A 10,302-nucleotide genomic window follows, 5' to 3' on the forward strand; every position below is an offset into this window, starting at 1 on the left:
TTTGGTTTTAGGAGGCATGGTGAGAGAAAGATGTGGGTGGAGAGAAAAATAAAGAAGAGAAAGAGCCCTAAAATGAAGGAAAATAGGAGAAATAGAGAGAATTAGAGAGAATTAGAGAGAAATAGAGAGAGAAAATAAAATAAAAACAAAAAATGGGGGAAATCCTAGGGTCTGAATGGAAAAAAGGGTTTTAGGAAGAAGAGAGGGATTTTGAAGAAAAAAAAACTAGGGTTTTTAGAAAGGAGAAGAGGGTTTTGGAGGAAGATCAAGGGAGAAAATGAAGAAAAATAACGAAAATGGAGGTAGGGTTTGAAGGGAAATGGAAGGAAGAGGGAAAGAAGAGAAGAAAAAATGAGAAAAACTGAACCGGGTCCAGGGTTTTAACGCGCCTAGCCCGATTCTCGGAGCTCCGAGAAATATTCTCGGAGCTCCGAGAACACACGCATTTTTTTTCTACTGTCCCGATTCTCGGAGTTCCGAGAAATTTTCTCGGAGCTCCGAGGACAACCTGGACGAGATCTCGGAGTTCCGAGAACCGTTCCAGGTTCCCTCTGTCCATTTTCTCGGAGTTCTGAGACAAAATCTCGGAGTTCCGAGAATTATTTTTTTTGTTGAAGGAGAACATAGTTACATATGATATTTCAAATTGCAAGTGAAACCATGCTCCAATGCATGAATCACACATATGACTTATCGAAGGATGGCACACGGCCAAAGTTTTAGGTATCTTAATTAAGGGTGATGGTACAGACTCCCCCTTGACATGAAGTGGGCTATAGGTACCAATTGAGTGAGTTTTAGAGTTAGGGTTGGATCATCTAAAACCATGTAGTCACTATAAAAAAAAGAGATATATATATATATATATATATAGATAAATACATGGAGAATTATGTCTTCTATTCATGCTTCATGTGCAAACTCTTTGACTTGATTCAAGCTCCAAATGTTGAGTCCACTCCTAAGGTCACAAAATCGATCATCATTAATGGGTTTTGTTAAGATATCCGCCAATTGTTCATTGGTGTGGATGTACTTAATTTCAATATCCCCTTTTTGAGAATGATCTCTTAAGAAATGATGCCTTACCTCTATGTGCTTAGTTCTAGAATGTTGAATTGGATTTTTTGTCAAGTTGATGGCACTTGTATTATCACAATGGATTGGAACATTACAAAATACAAGATTGTAGTCCATGAGAGTGTTCTTCATCCATAGGATTTGTGCACAACAAGCGCCGGCCGCAATGTATTCTGCTTCAGTTGTAGACAAGGCTACCGAGTTTTGTTTTTTGCTAAACCAAGACACTAGAGACCTTCCAAGAAATTGACAAGTGCCACTTGTGCTTTTTCTATCAATTCTACAACTGGAAAAGTCGGCGTTTGAAAATCCTACTAGGTTGAATTCATTCGATCGTTCATACCATAAACCTAAAGAAGGAGTTCCTTTGAGATATTTAAATATCCTCTTAACGGCACTCAAATGAGACTCTTTAGGAGCCGATTGAAACCTAGCACAAATACATACGCTAAACATTATATCTGGCTCACTAGCTGTCAAATATAATAGAATACCTATCATTCCTCTAAACTTTTTCTCATCAACCGGTTTGCCAATTTCATCATTTTCTAATTTGGTGGAAGTACTCATAGGAGTTGGCTTGATTTGTGAGCTATCCATGCCAAATTTCTTAAGGAGTTCCTTAGTATACTTCTCTTGGTTGATGAAAATTCCATTTTTACATTGTTTGATTTGAAGTCCTAGGAAATAGGTAAGCTCTCCCATCATACTCATCTCAAACTCTTTTTGCATGGATTGTGCAAATTCTTCACACATCTTTTCATTGGTAGCACCAAATATTGTATCATCTACATAGACTTGAACAATAAGCATATCTTTTTCTTTTCTTTTAATGAACAAGGTTTTGTCAATCGTGCCCATTTGAAAGCCACTCTCTAATAGGAAGGAGCTAAGCCTCTCATACCAAGCTCTAGGAGCTTGCTTTAGACCATACAAGGCTTTGTCCAACCTATATACGTGATTAGGGTATTTGAAATCCTCAAAACCGGGAGGTTGTTCAACATAAACTTCCTCCATAATATACCCATTTAGGAATGCAATCTTTACATCCATTTGATACAACTTAAAGTTTTTATGGGATGCAAATGCAAGTAGCATCCTTGTAAGCCCAATGGTTTCCACCTTGGCATTCCCATCTTATTTTGATGATTCCAATACACAAGTGATTTATGATCACTAATGTGTTTGATTGTCTAAGTTGTAGATCACATTGGTGCTAAGACAACATTGCTTGGATTGAGGCCAAGAAGATCTCATTGGACCACATCGTGAAGGCCAAAGACATCGAACTCCAAGACAAATGAAGACTTGAAGAATCCATTGAAGACCAAAGTCATATTTAGATTGTAAAAGATCCAATCTTAGTTTTAGATTTAAGAGGCATAATTAAGTAAATAAACAAACACCCTAAATATATAAGTGATTGTCTTTGTGGAGTTCCAACACCATGGAACCCTCATAGTAATCCCAACTTGGTGTTAAGTTGGAAGCCTAAAAACAAGAAATGAAAATCTGCTGAAAATAGGCTTCTCGGAACTCCGAGAAATGGTCCAGTAGACTTTTTTCCAACTTCTGTTTGTTTTCCCGGAACTCCGAGATTTTTTCTCGGAACTCCGAGAACACTACAACGGTCGGATTTTTAGCCGTTGCGATTTTTTCAGGAATTACAACAATGCCATTGAACGATCATATTTTGGTTTTCCTATATATATGGGCATTCTAAACATTCCAACCATCAATCCTAACACTCTAAAACCTTACTTGAACATTCAAAGAGTGAATCAAAGCTTGATTATGCCTCTCATCTTCTAAGATTAGGATTTGGATCATAGGCAAAATTTGTACATCTTCTACACTTTGTAAACCCTTGTGAGGGATTGTTTTTGTTCTTTCTTTCTTATCAAGAACTTGTATTGGGCGAGTGTTCGGAGAAGCGTAGCCCACTCTCCGTGGTGAAGATTGCCACCAAGGTTAAAGATAATCGAAATTTGTAATCGGCACCAATCTTCGCCGAAGTTAAGAAGATCACATAGTGAAGCCATCAACGGGTTTAGTTGGTGGAGTGGAGTAGGCCTCACGTTTGGAGGACCGAACCACTTTAAATCTCGGGTGCAATCTCTCTTACTCTTGCTCTTTATTTTGCATTTGCACTTTAGATTTAACTTGTGTGCTTGAACTTTATTGTTGATCTCTTAATTTCCAAAATTGGGTTTGAGTTCTCAAAAGAGTTAAACTTGTTAGCAACCTAATTTCTCACTCCTCATAGTTGCCAATTCGGGACCACCCTTGGAATTTCACTTGGTATCAGAGCTAAGGCTCTTAAAAGATTTTCTTTTCTATAAATCTTTGGAAAATTTTTCTTTAAAAATTTCAACAAGGGAAAGATCATAAGATCTTTGGCAACTTTCTAATTGTGAAATGGCGGATAGAAATGGAACCGAACTTCTGGAGGGCCATTCCACAACTAGACCTCCCTTCTTTAATGGGTCCAACTATGGACATTGGAAGACAAGGATGCGCATCTATCTTCTTTCGATAGATGTGGAACTTTGGCACATTGTTGAAAATGGATACATGTTGCCTTCCAAACCATTTGAAGAATGGAATGTCGTAGAAAAAAGGCACGCAAATTTAAATTACAAAGCCATAATAAATTCTTTGTTTTGCGCCCTATCTACGGAGGAGTTTAATCGAGTTGCTCTATTTTATTCCGCCAAGGTTATTTGGGATACACTTGCCGTTACCCATGAGGGAACATCTCAAGTTAAGGATTCCAAAATAAACTTGTTAAAGAGCAAATATGAAATGTTTAGAATGGATCAAACGAAAACATTTCTGAAATGTATACCCGTTTTTCTAAAATTTCTAATGAATTAGCAAATCTTGGTAAATCTTATCCTACTGATGAACTTGTGAGTAAGTTGCTTAGGTCTCTTCCCCCATATTGGGATCCAAAGGTAACCGCCATACAAGAATCAAAGAATCTCAAGACGCTAACCATGGAGGAGCTTGTAGGATCTCTCATCACCCATGAGATGCTCCTCACTAGCCGACAAGAGGAGAAGAAGCCGAAATAGAAAGAAAAAGATAGTCGATCTCTAGCTCTAAAAGCCTCCAAAGAGAACTCATCATCCTCTAGCGAGGCGGATAGCGATGAAGAAGAAGCTTTAAGAAAATTTAAAAGCTTATGGAGAAAGAAACATAAAAAGGATAAAACGAAGAAGAAAGTGAAGTAGAAGGAGGAATAAGGTGCTATAATTGCAAGAAGATCGGACACAAAAGACCGGATTGTCCACTTCTCAAGTCATCTTCCTCAAAATACAAGGGAAAAAAGGAATGAAAGAAACATAAGGCTCTTGCCGCCGGATGGGATGCTACTAGCACTTCGGGAAAGAGTTCAAGCGAAGGAGAAGAAAAGAAAGATGATCTTTGCTTCATGGCACTCACCCATGAAGATGAGGTAAACTCTAACCCCTCGTGTTATTCATCTAGTAGTGATAGTGAAAAAATATCATATGATGAATTGTGCTCAACCTTGCACTCTCAAATTTCTAAAAATAAAGTTCAAAAGAAATCCATTTCAAAATTAGAAAATGAACTTGATTTTTTGAAAAATGAATCTTCTTCCAAATCTCAAGCACAACTTGAAAATTTTAAACTTGAGATTGAAACCCTTAAGGGTTGTTTGGATGAGAAAACTTGCCAAATTGCAAAACTCCAAGATGTGGCAAGCTCTTCCAAATCTTATGAAGATGAATTTAATGATTTTCTAAATCAAATAACCCATCTTCATAATCAAAATGAAAGGTTAAGATTATGTCTCCATGAATTCTTAAATGGTGACAAAATTATTGACATAATCTTAAAGAAGACTAGTCAAAGACCTCAACATGCATATGATAGGACTAGCGTATCTAACCCTCATGTTAGATGCCATTATTGTGAAATAAATGGTCATTACCAATTCCAATGTGCATCTAAGATTAGGGATAGTGTTGGAACCAAGAAATCTTGGGTTCCCAAAGCCCCCATATGATTATCTTCATATGTGCTTAGTTTAGGGGCTTTTGCTTTAAAATTGAATATCTTTTTCAAAGTTAATTAAATATCCCCTCTTATGTTGAATAAAAATTCTAAATAGGGGAGTTCTAGGTTTGTCTTTTTCCTTGAGAAAGGGGGAGCTTTAAATTGAATATTCCATCCCTTTGTTTATCTTTTACCCCAATCTTTTTTATTGATGCCAAAGGGGGAGAGAATTCTAGTGTAAGGAAAATATGTATGCTTTTATTGAAAAATCTCTTGTGCTTTGTCATCATAAAAAAGGGGAGATTGTAAGCCCAATGGTTTCCACCTTGGCATTCCCATCTTATTTTGATGATTCCAATACACAAGTGATTTATGATCACTAATGTGTTTGATTGTCTAAGTTGTAGATCACATTGGTGCTAAGACAACATTGCTTGGATTGAGGCCAAGAAGATCTCATTGGACCACATCGTGAAGGCCAAAGACATCGAAGTCCAAGACAAATGAAGACTTGAAGAATCCATTGAAGACCAAAGTCATATTTAGATTGTAAAAGATCCAATCTTAGTTTTAGATTTAAGAGGCATAATTAAGTAAATAAACAAATACCCTAAATATATAAGTGATTGTCTTTGTGGAGTTCCAACACCATGGAACCCTCATAGCAATCCCAACTTGGTGTTAAGTTGGAAGCCTAAAAAAAAGAAATGAAAATCTGCTTAAAATAGGCTTCTCGGAACTCCGAGAAATGGTCCAGTAGACTTTTTTCCAACTTCTGTTTGTTTTCCCGGAACTCCGAGATTTTTTCTCGGAACTCCGAGAACACTACAACGGTCGGATTTTTAGCCGTTGCGATTTTTCCAGGAATTACAACAATGCCATTGAACGGTCATAGTTTGGTTTTCCTATATATATGGGCATTCTAAACATTCCAACCATCAATCCTAACACTCTAAAACCTTACTTGAACATTCAAAGAGTGAATCAAAGCTTGATTATGCCTTTCATCTTCTAAGATTTGGATTTGGATCATAGGCAAAATTTGTACATCTTCTACACTTTGTAAACCCTTGTGAGGGATTGTTTTTGTTCTTTCTTTCTTATTAAGAACTTGTATTGGGCGAGTGTTCGGAGAAGCGTAGCCCACTCTCCGTGGTGAAGATTGCCACCAAGGTTAAAGGTAATTTCGATCGGCACCAATCTTCGCCGAAGTTAAGAAGATCACATAGTGAAGCCATCAACGGGTTTGGTTGGTGGAGTGGAGTAGGCCTCACGTTTGGAGGACCAAACCACTTTAAATCTTGGGTGCAATCTCTCTTACTCTTGCTCTTTATTTTGCATTTGCACTTTAGATTTAACTTGTGTGCTTGAACTTTATTGTTGATCTCTTAATTTCCAAAATTGGGTTTGAGTTCTCAAAAGAGTTAAAACTTGTTAGCAACCTAATTTCTCACTCCTCATAGTTGCTAATTCGGGACCACCCTTGGAATTTCAATCCTTATGGCTTCCAATCTAGCAACCGGAGCAAAGGTCTCATCATAATCGATACCTTCCTCTTGGTTGAAACCTTGGCCTACCAATCTAGCTTTATTCCTTTGAATATCTCCATGCTCATCGAGTTTGTTTCTAAACACCCATTTAGTCCCAATAACCGGGTGATCACTAGGCCTAGGAACTAACCTCCATACTTGGTTTCTCTCGAATTGGTTTAGTTCATCTTGCATAGCATTCATCCAAAATTCATCATTTTCAGCTTCTTTTATGGACTTGGGTTCTATTTGGGAGATAAAGGCCGTGTTGGCACAAACATTCCTATAATGAGATCTTATCTTAACTCCTTGTGAGGTTTCACCTATGATTTGAGTAGAAGGGTGACTAGACATGATTCTACTATGTTTGGGAAGACCTTCAACTTGAAGTTCTTCAATAGGTTGACCTTCTAAATCAAGATTTTCTAAGGGTTGAACAATAGACTCTACTTGGCTATGAGGCTCTAGAGGATTGACACCGTCATCATCTTCATTAATGACTTTAGGAGGTTCAAATGACTCATCAAATTTGACATGCACGGATTCTTCCACAACTTGAGTTCTTTTGTTGTAGACTCTATAAGCTTTACTATGGGTTGAATAACCTAAGAAGATACCTTCATCGGATTTTGAATCAAACTTGTGCAAGGTGTCTTTCATGTTTAATATAAAATATTTACAACCGAAAACTTTGAAGTAGCTAACTTTGGGGGGCGTTCCACTCCATAATTCATAAGGTGTTTTGTTAAGGTGAGGTCTAATGAGCACTCTATTTAAAAGATAGCAAGCCGTGTGAATGGCTTCCGCCCAAAAGTTTCTTGGAACATTGTGCTCATTTAACATGGTTCTAGCCATTTCAATAAGTGATCTATTTTTTCTTTCAACTACCCCATTTTGTTGGGGAGTTCTTGGAGCCGAGAAATTGTGCTTGATTCCATTTTCATTACAAAAGGTATCAAACTCAATGTTCTCAAACTCGGTTCCATGATCACTTCTAATTTCATTTATGAAAACCCCTTGTTCATTTTGAATTCGCTTGCACAAGTTGACAAATTTGTTGAAGGTTTCATCTTTACTAGTTAAAAACAATACCCAAGTGAACCTAGAGTAGTCATCAACAATCACATATACATATCTACTGCCTCCTCTACTACTAGTCTTCATGGGACCAAATAGGTCCATGTGAAGGAGTTGTAGTGGACAAGAGGTAGATAATACACTTATGAGTTTAAATGAGTCTTTAGCATGTTTTCCATGAATGCAAGCATTACAAACTTTATCTCTAATGTATTTGAGTTTAGGTAACTCTCTCACAAGATTCTTAGAAGATAATCTTGAAATCAAATCCATATGAGCATGACCAAGTCTCCTATACCATAACCAAGGGTTATCATCCATGGCGGAGAGACATTGGATGTTTTGATTTTCAAGGTCTTCTAATGCTAATGAATACATATTGCCATCTCTATATGCAACAAATTCAATTTCATTATTCTTAGCATTCAAAATCTTACAACTATCTTTTTCAAAAAGAACTTTGTGACCAAGATCACATAGTTGACTAATGCTTATTAAGTTAAATGAAAGACCGTCAACGAGCAAAACATGTTCAACCTTAATGTCCTTAATTTTAATGGTACCTTCACCGATGATTTTGCTTCTTGTATCATCTCCAAAGGTGACATTTCCTTGATGACTCATGGTGACAAAGGCGAACTTGGTTACATCTCCCGTCATGTGCCTTGAGCAACCGCTATCCAAGAACCACTTGTCCTTTGAGGGTTTTCCTTTCAAGCACACCTACAAGAATCAAAGCTCATGTTGAAGTTTTGGGTACCCACTTTTTCTTGGGTCCTTCAAGGTTAACAACATCATAAAGCTCATCTTTTTTAACCCACATAATTTAGATGCTTTTGATTTCTTAACATTGCATGCAAACCTTAAGTGTCCTATTCTACCACAATAGTGACAAGTAGGAATAAATGCACTAGTGTTAGCATGGATGTGGGAGGAATATATTATAAACTTATTTTTGAATGAAGCTTTTCCTTTAGAAAAGGGTTGGTAACCAAGACCATTTTTTTCTAAAGAGACAAGCTTATTTTCAAGAATTTCATCTAGTTTGTTTTTGCTATATGAGAATTTTCTAAACGTTAAATCAAGTTCTTTGCATTTCAAAACAAGTGTCTCATTTTCCTCTTTCAAGCTTTTGTTCTCAAATGATTAATTTGTCTATTTCTTCATTCAAAGCTTTGTTTTCCAAAATCAATTTTTCACTTGTATTGGTTTGCAAATCGAATTCCTTTTTCAAGAGCCCAAATTCCCTAGTGATATCTTGTAAGGATTTTTTCATTATTTTATTTTTGGCAAGTTGTAAATCCAAATTTTCATGAAGTTTTTCACAAGCAAATATTAGTTCATCATTAGAGAATTCATGAGACATATCATCACCATCATTTACCTCGGATACGGAGATATCTTGTGTCACATCGGCGAGTCCCATGAAGCAAAGGTCATCTTCATCCTTTCCGTTGGATTCATTTTCGGATGAAGCACTCCCTTCATCCCAAGCCGCCGCACACAAAGCCTTTTTGCCATTTCTTCTATTCTTCCTATCCTTGTCATTGTTGTTGATGAGTGGGCAACTTGGTCGTATATGACCAACCTTGTTGCACTTATAGCATCTCATCTCCTCTTTGCTTGAAGGCCTATTTCTTCCTTGGCTAGAGTTGCCTCCTTTCTTGAACTTGAGAAATTTCTTGAATCTCTTGGTGAAGAGAGCAAGATCATCTTCTGTGTCTTCTTCGCTCTCTTCCTCTTCACTCTCAACTCTTGCTTTGAAAGTTATTCCTTTCCTTTTGTATCTTCCTTTTGTTTGTTTAAGGTTTCTCTTCCTTTTAAAACCATTTCAAAAGTTATTAAGGAACCTATTAAGTCTTCTAAGCCCATTTTTGATACGTCTTTTGCTTCTTCAATGGTGGTGACCTTGGGATCCCAGTCTTTAGGTAATGACCTAAGTATTTTGGTAACTAAGTCCTTGCTAGATAATTGTTTACCTAATGATCTCAACCCATTTGTTATGTTTGTGAACCTAGTATGCATTTCGGCAATGGTTTCATTTGGGTCCATCATGAATAGTTCATATTCTCTAAAGAGAAGATTCATCTTGGACTCTTTCACTTGATTTGTCCCTTCATGAGCTATTTCTAACATATCCCAAATCTCCTTAGCGGTTTCAAGAGTAGAAACTCGATTGAACTCCTCAGGAGATAAGGCACAAATCAAGGCATTCATTGCTTTTGCATTGATAGTTGACTCTTTTCTTTCATTTTTATCCCATAGTTCCATATCAACACTAGGTTCATTATATCCATTTTGGATACTTCTCCAAACATCAAAATCTAAAGATTTTAAAAACACTCTCATTCTAGCTTTCCAATATGGATAGTTTGAGCCATTGAAGAAGGGAGGTCTAGTAGTGGATTGCCCCTCATTGCTATGAGAAAAGGTTGCCATTTGGATCTTTCCCTTGTAGGTTTTCAAAGAGAAATCTTATGTAAGAGCCTATGCTCTGATACCAAGTGAAATTCCACTTAGCAACCCAAGAAGGGGTGAATTGGGTTTCTTTTCAAATTTTAAGAATTTTGAAAACTTAGATTGCACTAGT

Source organism: Tasmannia lanceolata, unplaced genomic scaffold (assembly GCF_043159265.1).
Source record: "Tasmannia lanceolata isolate RefF3 unplaced genomic scaffold, GAP_Taslan_0.1 ptg000007l, whole genome shotgun sequence".
Taxonomy (NCBI): Eukaryota; Viridiplantae; Streptophyta; class Magnoliopsida; order Canellales; family Winteraceae; genus Tasmannia; species Tasmannia lanceolata.